Here is a 9571-nt window from a genome sequence, read left to right on the forward strand (position 1 = left end):
TGCCCATGGCAGGGGGTGGGACTGGATGATCCTTAAGGTCTTTCCAACCCAAACCATTCCATGATTCTGTAGTTGTTAGTGATTGCAGACGGTCAGGGCCAGCATATAGTGAAATATTTTCTCAGGAAAGTGTGGGAAAATGCAAATGTCCTGGCATACTTTTCCAACTTCCATGATACATTGCCAATGTCTTCTAGTTATTCTTTCTTCACTGCCTTTATCTGGTTTTCTCTGTTTTCACTGTTCTAAGGTGAAATCGTGGGGTTTTGTTTTGCTTTGTGCAGCTGGTGGGTGAAGGTAGATCATGTTCTGGCTTGGGCTCAGCAGCACCAGGGTCCCTCCTGCCCACCCTCATCTGTGTGATGAGTTTCTGGGTGCAGGACACCTCTGTCCAACTCTTCCTTTCCGAGGACTGTGGGTGGCACTGGGAAAGCCCAGCCTGGTGCTCAGGTCACAGGAAAAGCTGCCATGGAGCAGGTGCACAACAGCAAACACGGGGCTGTAGGATGCTCTTACATCAATTATCCAGGTCTTGCTGCTGGGAAAGACTTGTATCCCTCTAAATGTGTGTGATATCAGGCAGGAAGAATTTATGTGCAGGGTTTTTTAGCACAGATTAGAAAAAACAGCTGGTTGAAGAACAGAATGGGTGATGTCACCATACAGCTGGGCTGTGCTGGGTATGGGATGAGTCCTGAGGATGGAAGGACCTGGCACAGAGCTGAGGATCTGGCTCCAGATCTCCACTGGGACACCTTCATGATTCCCTCTTGGAGTGCAGATACCTGGCACAGCTTCCCCCATCTCCTTGGGGAAGGTACCTGGAAAAAGGGGCTTTGGGATCATTGCAGACCTTGTCGTGCACCAGCTGGTTGTCCAAAGGAATTCACCCCAGGGCAAACCATGGGGGTGGGATTTGCAGCTGCAGCAGAACAAATCCCACAGGCCAAGGGAGAGGTGGCTGGGGGGGGTTTGTGGCAGTCAGGAGTCCTGTCCTCGGGCTGGGGGTTCCTGTGTGAAGCACATGGGCTGCACCTCTGGGAGGCTGCTCTTCACAGCCCTCTGTGTCCCAGGACCGATGCAAAGTGTTTGTGCCTTGTATTATGATTTGGAAGGCAAGATTTGGGAAGAAACCACGGGATTTAAATGAAAACTGAGGGGCTGGCACAGCACTTTTGAGGAGGCAGGTGAAAATCCTGGCTGTCAACTGAAACCCCAAACCAAAATGGCCCAGAGATGCCTTTTAGAGTGAACCTTTATGAGGGTTCAGTGTGCAGAGGTCTCAGAGACTTTCATACTCTTACTTGGACACAACATTCCTCTCTCTAAAACATGCCAGAATTAACTTTTTCTGAAGGCTGCTCGGGATACAACCAGAAACCACCATTTCCTTAAACTCCTTGAAAATATTCATCCCTTCCAGGGGAAGAAACCCATCACTTCAACCCTGCTTTCCATTTTCCTTAGCAGGCACTGTGTGCTGCATCTGGCTGAGCAGACCACAGAGCTCCGAGGATAAAAATGACATGTAATATGAGATAAAGCATCAGGCAAAATATTTATGTAATGAAATGTTAATGATTGTTCTAAAGGTCTGTGGCAGGGCAGGGCAGAAAAGAGACACTCCTCTCACTGGTGTGTCACGGGGGGGACAGATGCAGGAGGAACAGCACTCACAGGGGTAGGAAAAATGGGGTTTATTAGGAAATTTGATCTGCCCTTTCTAGCAAAACCGATCTGCCAAATGACACCGAGTAATTTAAGGGATCTAATCTGATCACAGCTGTCTTAATTATTTTTCAGCTCTGCATAGAAATGGTTTCCCTTTGTTTTGGAGTTGTAAACATCCTCTGTAACCCTCAGCCTGCTGCACAGAAACCAGAGAGCGACGCTGACCCAAAGCACTGGGCTGGGGGCACATCCAAAGTCATCCCATCCTTCACTGGCAGATCCAGCCCTGGCATCCTGGCTGGGGCTGGGACAGCTACAAGGGCCAGTCACCAGTGTGGTAAGAAAGGCAAAATTTTCTGGAAGGAAAAGCCAGTTCAGATCCAGGCTCTAATTCCGGCCCAATATTTGGTCAGGCGAGGGCGGCTGCTTTGTTGTTCTTATTCAGCATCTTAGTGGAGTTGGAGTTTTCCATATCACATCTTGAAATGGCTCTTAAATACACAAACTTTGTGCTTATCAGAGCTCTCAGGGGCAAAATCTGACAGTAGGAAATTTGGTCTGGAATTAGACAATCCCTCAAGTGATCCTGAATAATAAGTGCTACTGAAATGGGGAATTATTGCTGCACTTGCAGCAGCAGTAACTCTGTAGGTGATCCCTTTGCAGAAGTGTTCAAGTCAGTCAAGTGCAGCCCAGGGGGTGTTTTAAAACAAACTCTGGTCACAAGCACTTTGTTGTGTGTGTGTGTGAGGGACAGGCCAGCCAAGGCCACCTGTATTTTGGGAAGTACAAATAAAAGCAGCTGGTATTTAAGTCATCGTGTTTTGGCTGCAGCCTCTTGAGGTCCCCAGGGCAGATCACAGAGTCCCAGAATGGTTTGGGTTGGAAGGGACCTTTAAGATCATCCATTCCCACCCCCTGCCACAGGCAGGGACACCTCCCACCAGCCCAGGTTGCTCCAAGCCCTGTCCAACCTGGCCTTGGACACTTCCAGGGATGGGGCAGCCACAGCTTCTCTGGGCAACCTGTGCCAGGGCCTCCCCACCCTCACAGGGAAGAATTTCTTCCCAATATCCAATCTAAATGTCTCCTGGGTAAAAAGTTGCTCTTCCTCTTTTTTAGAACCCCCCTTTAGGCACTGGAAGGGGCTCTCAGGTCTCCCTGGAGCCTTCTCTTCTCCAGGTGAACACCCCCAGCTCCCCCAGCCTGGCTCCAGAGCAGAGGGGCTCCAGATGCTCCAGGATGGAGTGGAGTAGATGTTCCCTCTGCTTCTTCTCCAGCCTGAGGAGCTGATTGTGTCCTAAACTCCGGGGGTGTGGCAGAAAGGGTGGGGCAAGCACTGGCCAAGCTCTCCCCAGGACCGGGGTGTGTCAGGTCCCTCCAATGGCTCACCTGGTTTCCTGAGAGTGTCTTCCCTGTATTTTCCCTGACCTGGCTGTACCAGGAGTGTCCCAGGAGCCTTGCTCAGGGCTCAGCCATGGGGTGTTGGTGCTGCAGACACAGAATGGATCCACTGCAGGAGATGGAATTCAACATCAAGCAGCTGGTGCCTTGTCCAGCAGGTTCCCTCCAAACATTCCCACCAGGAGCATCTGCTGAGTATTTACCGAGGTAAGTGAGCACTGGGAGATGTTTTCCTTGCCCCTGAGCTGGAGCAGGGAGGGAGCAGTGGGAAGGGACTGCAGAGCTTGTTAGCACTGCACTGATGGAAGGGCTCCATGGGTCATTCCCTCCTGGAGCTCCAGCAGTCTCAGGCAGAGCTGGTCTGTTGGGATTGCTTGGTAACAGTTCCCCATGTCAGCAAGCTCTACAGCCCAGGAATCAGGGGCACCTCTGCAGCAAAGGCTCCTCTCTGCTCTGTCCTGAGTGGCAGCAAAAGGGTTTGTGCCAGGGGCAGGATGATCCCTCCTCCACAAAATTCCCTGCCACGGGGAAGGTGTTTGTGTGATCATGGAGGGAGCGCCCTGGCAGTGCTCAAGGGCTGAACAGTGAGGAGAGAGATTCTGGGGATGGGAACAAGGTCCCTTTCCCTTCTCCTTCCCTTTCCCTTTCCCCTTCCCATCTTTTAAAAAGCAGTTTCCATGAATGCTAGTTTGTTGGTTTTTTGGTTTTTTTCCAGATGAGCTTTCTGGGCCCTTCCACAACAGGACTGGGTTCAGCCCTCACTATTTCCTGAGGAGGCAGGAGCTGAGGTGGTTCCTATCAGCCCTGCAGACGTTTTGATCCTTTTGCAGTCTGTGAAATAGTGGCCTGAATATGATGACAGAGAAAGAAAATACAGTAACTCTCCCCTCCCCTTTCCAACCCAAGCCCTTGCCAAAGCAATAAAAAACTTTAAACAATAGCCAGTCATGACATAAACCAGTCCTTGAGCGGCCTGCCAAAATTTACCTCAAGAAAGCAGGTCCAAAAATAAACAGCAACCTATAAAAAGCCCCACAGACTTAAAGATAGTCTTCTCAGTGTGCTAATTGCTTTCACATCTGGCTCAGAAATGAGGAGTGTAAACGAGCGTGGAGAGGCCACCAATAACTCCCTTCAGCTAAGCACAAAAGCATGTGTGGAGCATCAATCATGAGAGCCAGCTATTACCACTCAGAGAGCTCAGATGCTGGGGTTTGTGTTTAAATTGCCCTGAAATAATGGGGCTGGTGGTGATGTTAACAGACAGCACGTGCTTAAATGCTTTCACGGGTGGGATATTTCAGGGTAAATGTAGAGAAACTGGTTTCGTTGCCCTTTTTCCCCCTCCATCAGTTCTCAGACAAGTTTTTGTCTGGCCTCCTCCTTGGGAAGAAGGGGTGGTTGAAAGGTTTGATAATGGAGGGTTGCAGGAAGGTGGGATATACGAAGGAAAACTACCTGGGATGGTTTCATGAAGCCTTTCCTGTGTGACAAGGAGGTGACCTCAAAATGTGACCTTGTGTGGGTGTGGTTGGAAAGGCCAAAACTCCATCAGATCCCAGGGAGGCAGAGATTTGTGATGCTCTTCATCCTCTGCTCTGGACATGTGTTCATCTTCTCTCCTGCTGATGTCTAGACCTTTTTTATGACTGTGAATCAGAGGGTGTGCATAGAACTGTCCCCTACTTGCTTTCACACCTGTTTGTTTGTGGAGCTGGCTGAATTTTGTGGTGTGAGCAACCCCTTTGGATGCAATTTAAAGCACACCTTCCCACAGCCTTGGACTTTGCAGTGAGACCAATGCAGAGAGCAAAATCTAGGACCCCCCCCAGCCTGTAATGTTTTGAAGTGGCTACAGGGAAGCTCTTCCTGAACTCAGGTTTTTATTTATGACAGTTCTTGAGCACCACTGAGCACATCACCAGTAAATACTGACATTTCCTGAGATCACCACTGCTGTAATCACACGAGTCATTGGTGCCTTAACCTTGGGGAGGAGCCTCTGTGGTTTGGTGGTTGTGACTCATCACTGGAGCTCAAGGAGGGATTTGTAAGGATATATTCATGCCACATTTATTGTTTGGAAAGCTCAATCAAATGCTGCTACGGTTAGAGTGAATAATTCATCTACCAGCCTGCTTTTGATCTCTTTATTGTTTTCTCTCTGTGTGAAGAGCCTCACGTTCAGAGGTGAAGATCATCTCAGAGAATCACAGAGTGCTTTGAACTGGAAGGGACCTTAAAGTTCACCTAGTTCTACCCCCCTGCCATGGGCAGGGACACCTTCCACCAGCCCAGGTTGCTCCAAGCCCTGTCCAACCTGGCCTTGGACACTCCCAGGGATGGGGCAGCCACAGCTTCTCTGGGCAACCTGTGCCAGGGCCTCCCCACCCTCACAGGGAACAATTCCTTCCCAATATCCCATCTCTCCCTGCCCTCTGGCAGTGGGAAGCCATTCCCTGTGTCCTGTCCCTCCAGGCCCTTGTCCCAAGTCCCTCTCCAGCTCTCCTGGAGCCCCTTTAGGCCCTGGAAAGGACTGTAAATCTTCTATGGCTGCTTTAGTCTACAGGCCTGATATCTTTGGACACCAAAACTTCAAGAGTAGATTTTCAGTAGGTCTGGCCTTGCTGAAGGAAGGACTGAGGATGTTTCTGAGGAATTCTTTTCTCAAAAAAGGGACAAGATTTTCACAGAGGGCTCATCCCTCCTGGGTCAGTCACAGGTCCAAGTCTGGGTGTTGCTCTGTGCATCTGTTATAGGACAAGGGAGAACTTCACCTTCCCTTGCACCATTTGCCCAATCCTAAAAGAATCACCCAGATAATGGCCCCTGGAGAGGCTTGTTTCTTCCTGCTGATTGTTAAGGACAATTATTCAGGTTGCCAGGTGTGACCTTCAGTGAGGTGACTCCCATTCATCACGTCCCCCGTGGGCCAGCCCGGGGCGCGTGGGCTCCTGTTCCATGTCACGTGTGTCTCCTGAGCATCCTGCACTGCAGGGCAGTTCTGGGGGAGGACAGAGGTCTGTCAGTGGGAAATGGAGTTTGTGTGTTTAACTCCCCATCATTTTCCCAGATAATTTGGGAAATTCAGTGAAACACCCTCCTGCAGGTGGGAGCTGATCCCTCAGCTCTGGGGCAGGGCTGGAGGTGGGATGTGCTCACTCCATGAGGAGGGTATGAGAGGGGTGGGAATGAGATGGAAATGAGATGGAAATGAGGGGGAAAATGGCAGGCAGGACAGGGCTCTGCTCCCCTCACTGCAGCCCGCCCGTGTCCACTTGGAGTTGGCTCCAACACATCCCCTGAGTTCACTGATAGAAAACTCAGGGGGAAAACAGAGCTGTGAACCTCATCAGAAAATGCAGGTTCCAGGAAAACAATCACTAATCCCCTCAAGAATGTTAAAAAACCCCAACAAAATGCACATGAAATACACACATAAGGAGTGATTCATGTAGGTGACTGTCATGGCTTTGTGTGAAATATTTGGATTATTGCTCACACCTCTTTCAGGAAACAGGACACACACAGCTTCTCTCACCCCAGAGAAAGAAAAGGTTTCCCAACACCCATTTTAAACATTTTTTCTAGGAATAGCTCCTGGATCAGCCCTGCAGAGATCAGCCCACCTTAAACCAGAGCAAGGCAGAGGAGTCAGGTCCTTCCAGGGCACCCTTCTGATGGATTGTGCTTTTGGAGCCATTTAAGGATGCCAAGAAAGTGACTCAAATGAGCTGGAATTAACCAGCCCTTTGAATTTGGCATTGCCCCTTGTTTATAGGTGGGGATTTGCCCTGCTGGGACTCAGCTGTCACCTGCAGAGCATGGAGAGGTGCCTGCCAGCAGACTGGGAGGATGGATTTTCTAAGAAGTGCGACCAGCAGGATGGTGTCACTTCCAGATGCTGCACAGGGCTGGGGAGGAGTTGTCATGAATAGCTGAGCTTCTCCAACCATGGACAAAGGACTCATGCTCTTCGAGGGGCTGTTGGAAGAAGAAAGGAGAGCCCCAGATGATCTTCAGTGGTTGCCCAAGTCCAAAGCTGATTCTTTCTCCTTGCCAACCTGCCCAGCCTCCTCTTCTCCTCCAGTTTTGGTGTCCAACCCCCCAGACCTCCTCCTGCCAATCCCAGCTCCAGTGCAGCAGCAGGGGCTCAGTGATGGCCACAACCATCTTTTTTCCCTGTCCAAGGGAGCCATACATCAATACCTGGAAGCCTGTTTGCACCCCTAAAGTAGCCCTGGGCCAGATGTGCTGCCTGTGAGCATCCCTGTGCTCCAGGGTGACAGCATGGGATGCACCACACACACTTCAGGGTTTTTTTAATCTCAGTGAGTTAATGTGACTTGGGAAAATTACTGTGCTGTTGAACAGAGGGCTGGAAAACCTCTCTTACAAGGAAAGGCTGAGAGAATTGGGATTGTTCAGCCTGGAGAAGAGAAGGCTGCAGGGAGACCTTAAAGCCCCTTTTATTACCTAGAGGGGCTCAAAAGAAAGCTGGAGAGGGACTTTGGACAAGGGGTGGAGGGACAGGACAAGGGGGAATGGCTCCACACTGCCAGAGAATAGGTTTAGATGAGATATTAGGAAGAAATTCTTCCCTGTGAGGGTGGGGAGGCCCTGGCACAGGTTGCCCAGAGAAGCTGTGGCTGCCCCATCCCTGGAAGTGTCCAAGGCCAGGTTGGACGGGGCTTGGAGCAACCTGGGCTGGTGGGAGGTGTCCCTGCCCATGGCAGGGGGTGGGATGAGATTGTCTTGAAGGTCCCTTCCAACCCAAACCACGCTGTGTTTCTATGGTTCTGTGAGTTGACAACTGAGCCCTTTCAGGCAGGTGCAGCGTTTATAGGGGAGACAGGAATATTCAACTGTGTGTAAAACTGTGACTGGGCAATGTTATGGGTACAAGGAGCCTCGTGAGGGGTGCTATAAAAGCTCTGGATCTGAGTATTTTCAGAAGGGCAGCTCAGGATCCAGTGTAATGCTGTATTAATAGACAGCAAGAATGTAGAGCTGTGACAGAAAGACTGACAGCTTTTGGCGGTGGATTTTGTACTGAGGTATCTAAATGTGTCCCTTGAAATTCCAGTTTGGTCAGCCAGGCAAACCTGGGCTGAGGTGCTGGGAATTGGCACCTCTGCTTCACATCAGCCTCACGTGTTCAGCCTGCTTTTCTTTTTTGATTCTGAGCTAAAATGGTCGAGGCTTCAGCACAAACTGTTCTCACGTGGCCACCAAAACTGGATGTGCCCCCACCAGAACTGGGTGTGGACCTTTTGTAATTTTAGTGATTTTGCAGCTCTTGGACTTGTAGTCAGAATTAAGGAACCAGGTTTATTTAGCCAAATAAATGGTGGTGGTGTGAATAGCCTGTTTAATTCAGTGTGGTACCCAGAACACAAGGGATTTGGGACCACGTACTGTGTGCTCTTGGCAACTTCTTACTTGAGAGTCACTTTACTTGTATATTTGACTGTTTTATCTGTGCCAATTCTCCTCATCTTTGTAGCTGTTAGGCTGTGTGAGGTAAGGTTTAAGTTGGATATTAGGAAAGGTCCTTCCCCCAGAGGCTGGTTGGGCACTGACCAGGCTCCCCAGGGCAGTGGGCACAGCCCCAAGGCTGCCAGAGCTCCAGGAGGGTTTGGACAATGCTCTCAGGGATTTTTGGGGTGTCTGGGCAGGGCCAGGGGTTGGACTGGATAATCCTTGTGGGTGCCTTCCAGCTCAGGATGTTCTGTGCTTCTGTGGTGGGACCAAAGCCTCCCCCATTGTGACGTTCCCACTCTCGTGCCTGCCCATCAGGTCCTGGGTGTCCTTTGCAGAGCACCCGTGGGCCATTTCCAATATTAGCCAATTATTCTTGCTTAATTTAGCAAATACTTCAAAACCCATGTGGTGTCCTGCCACAATTAGTGGTGTTCCTTGTCTGCAGTGATTCATCTGAACAGAATTAACCACGGGCAGGGTGTGAGAGTGGAGATGGAGGCTGGGAGTGAGCAAGGGGCAGAGGGCTGGGCTGGTCTGAGGGTGGGCACGAGTCCTGCAGAGGGGCAGAGCTTGGCTTGCTTTAACTGAAATTATTTTATCTGGTTTAGCTATAGAAAAGAACAACTTATGTGCTGAATGTTTTATTTCAGCTTGATGAAGCTGATACTCCGCCTGGCCAGAGCAAGATGTGTGTTTAAAGTGAAATGAAAATGTGCTAAAGTGTATACATGGAATAGTTTGGGTTATATTTCATGTCAGCTCTTTGGCAAGAGGCTCTGCTGCCTTGTGGAGGCCGAGTGTGTGTGTGCATGGACAGCAGGAGTGGTGGGTAGGGAGTCTCTGCACCCACCAGGAGCTGGGAAACACTTTGGTTCAGTCTCAGTCTGCAGCTGCAATATTGGGAGAGTGAGAAGAAACTGAGGCAGCTGGGAAAGGGCACATTTACCAGCCTGGTAGTTGCCTGTACATGGCTCACAGCTCAGCCAGGGTGCTAAGTGAGGAAAAGAAACTA

The sequence above is a fragment of the Pseudopipra pipra genome, chromosome 19 (assembly GCF_036250125.1).
Source record: "Pseudopipra pipra isolate bDixPip1 chromosome 19, bDixPip1.hap1, whole genome shotgun sequence".
NCBI lineage: Eukaryota > Metazoa > Chordata > Aves > Passeriformes > Pipridae > Pseudopipra > Pseudopipra pipra.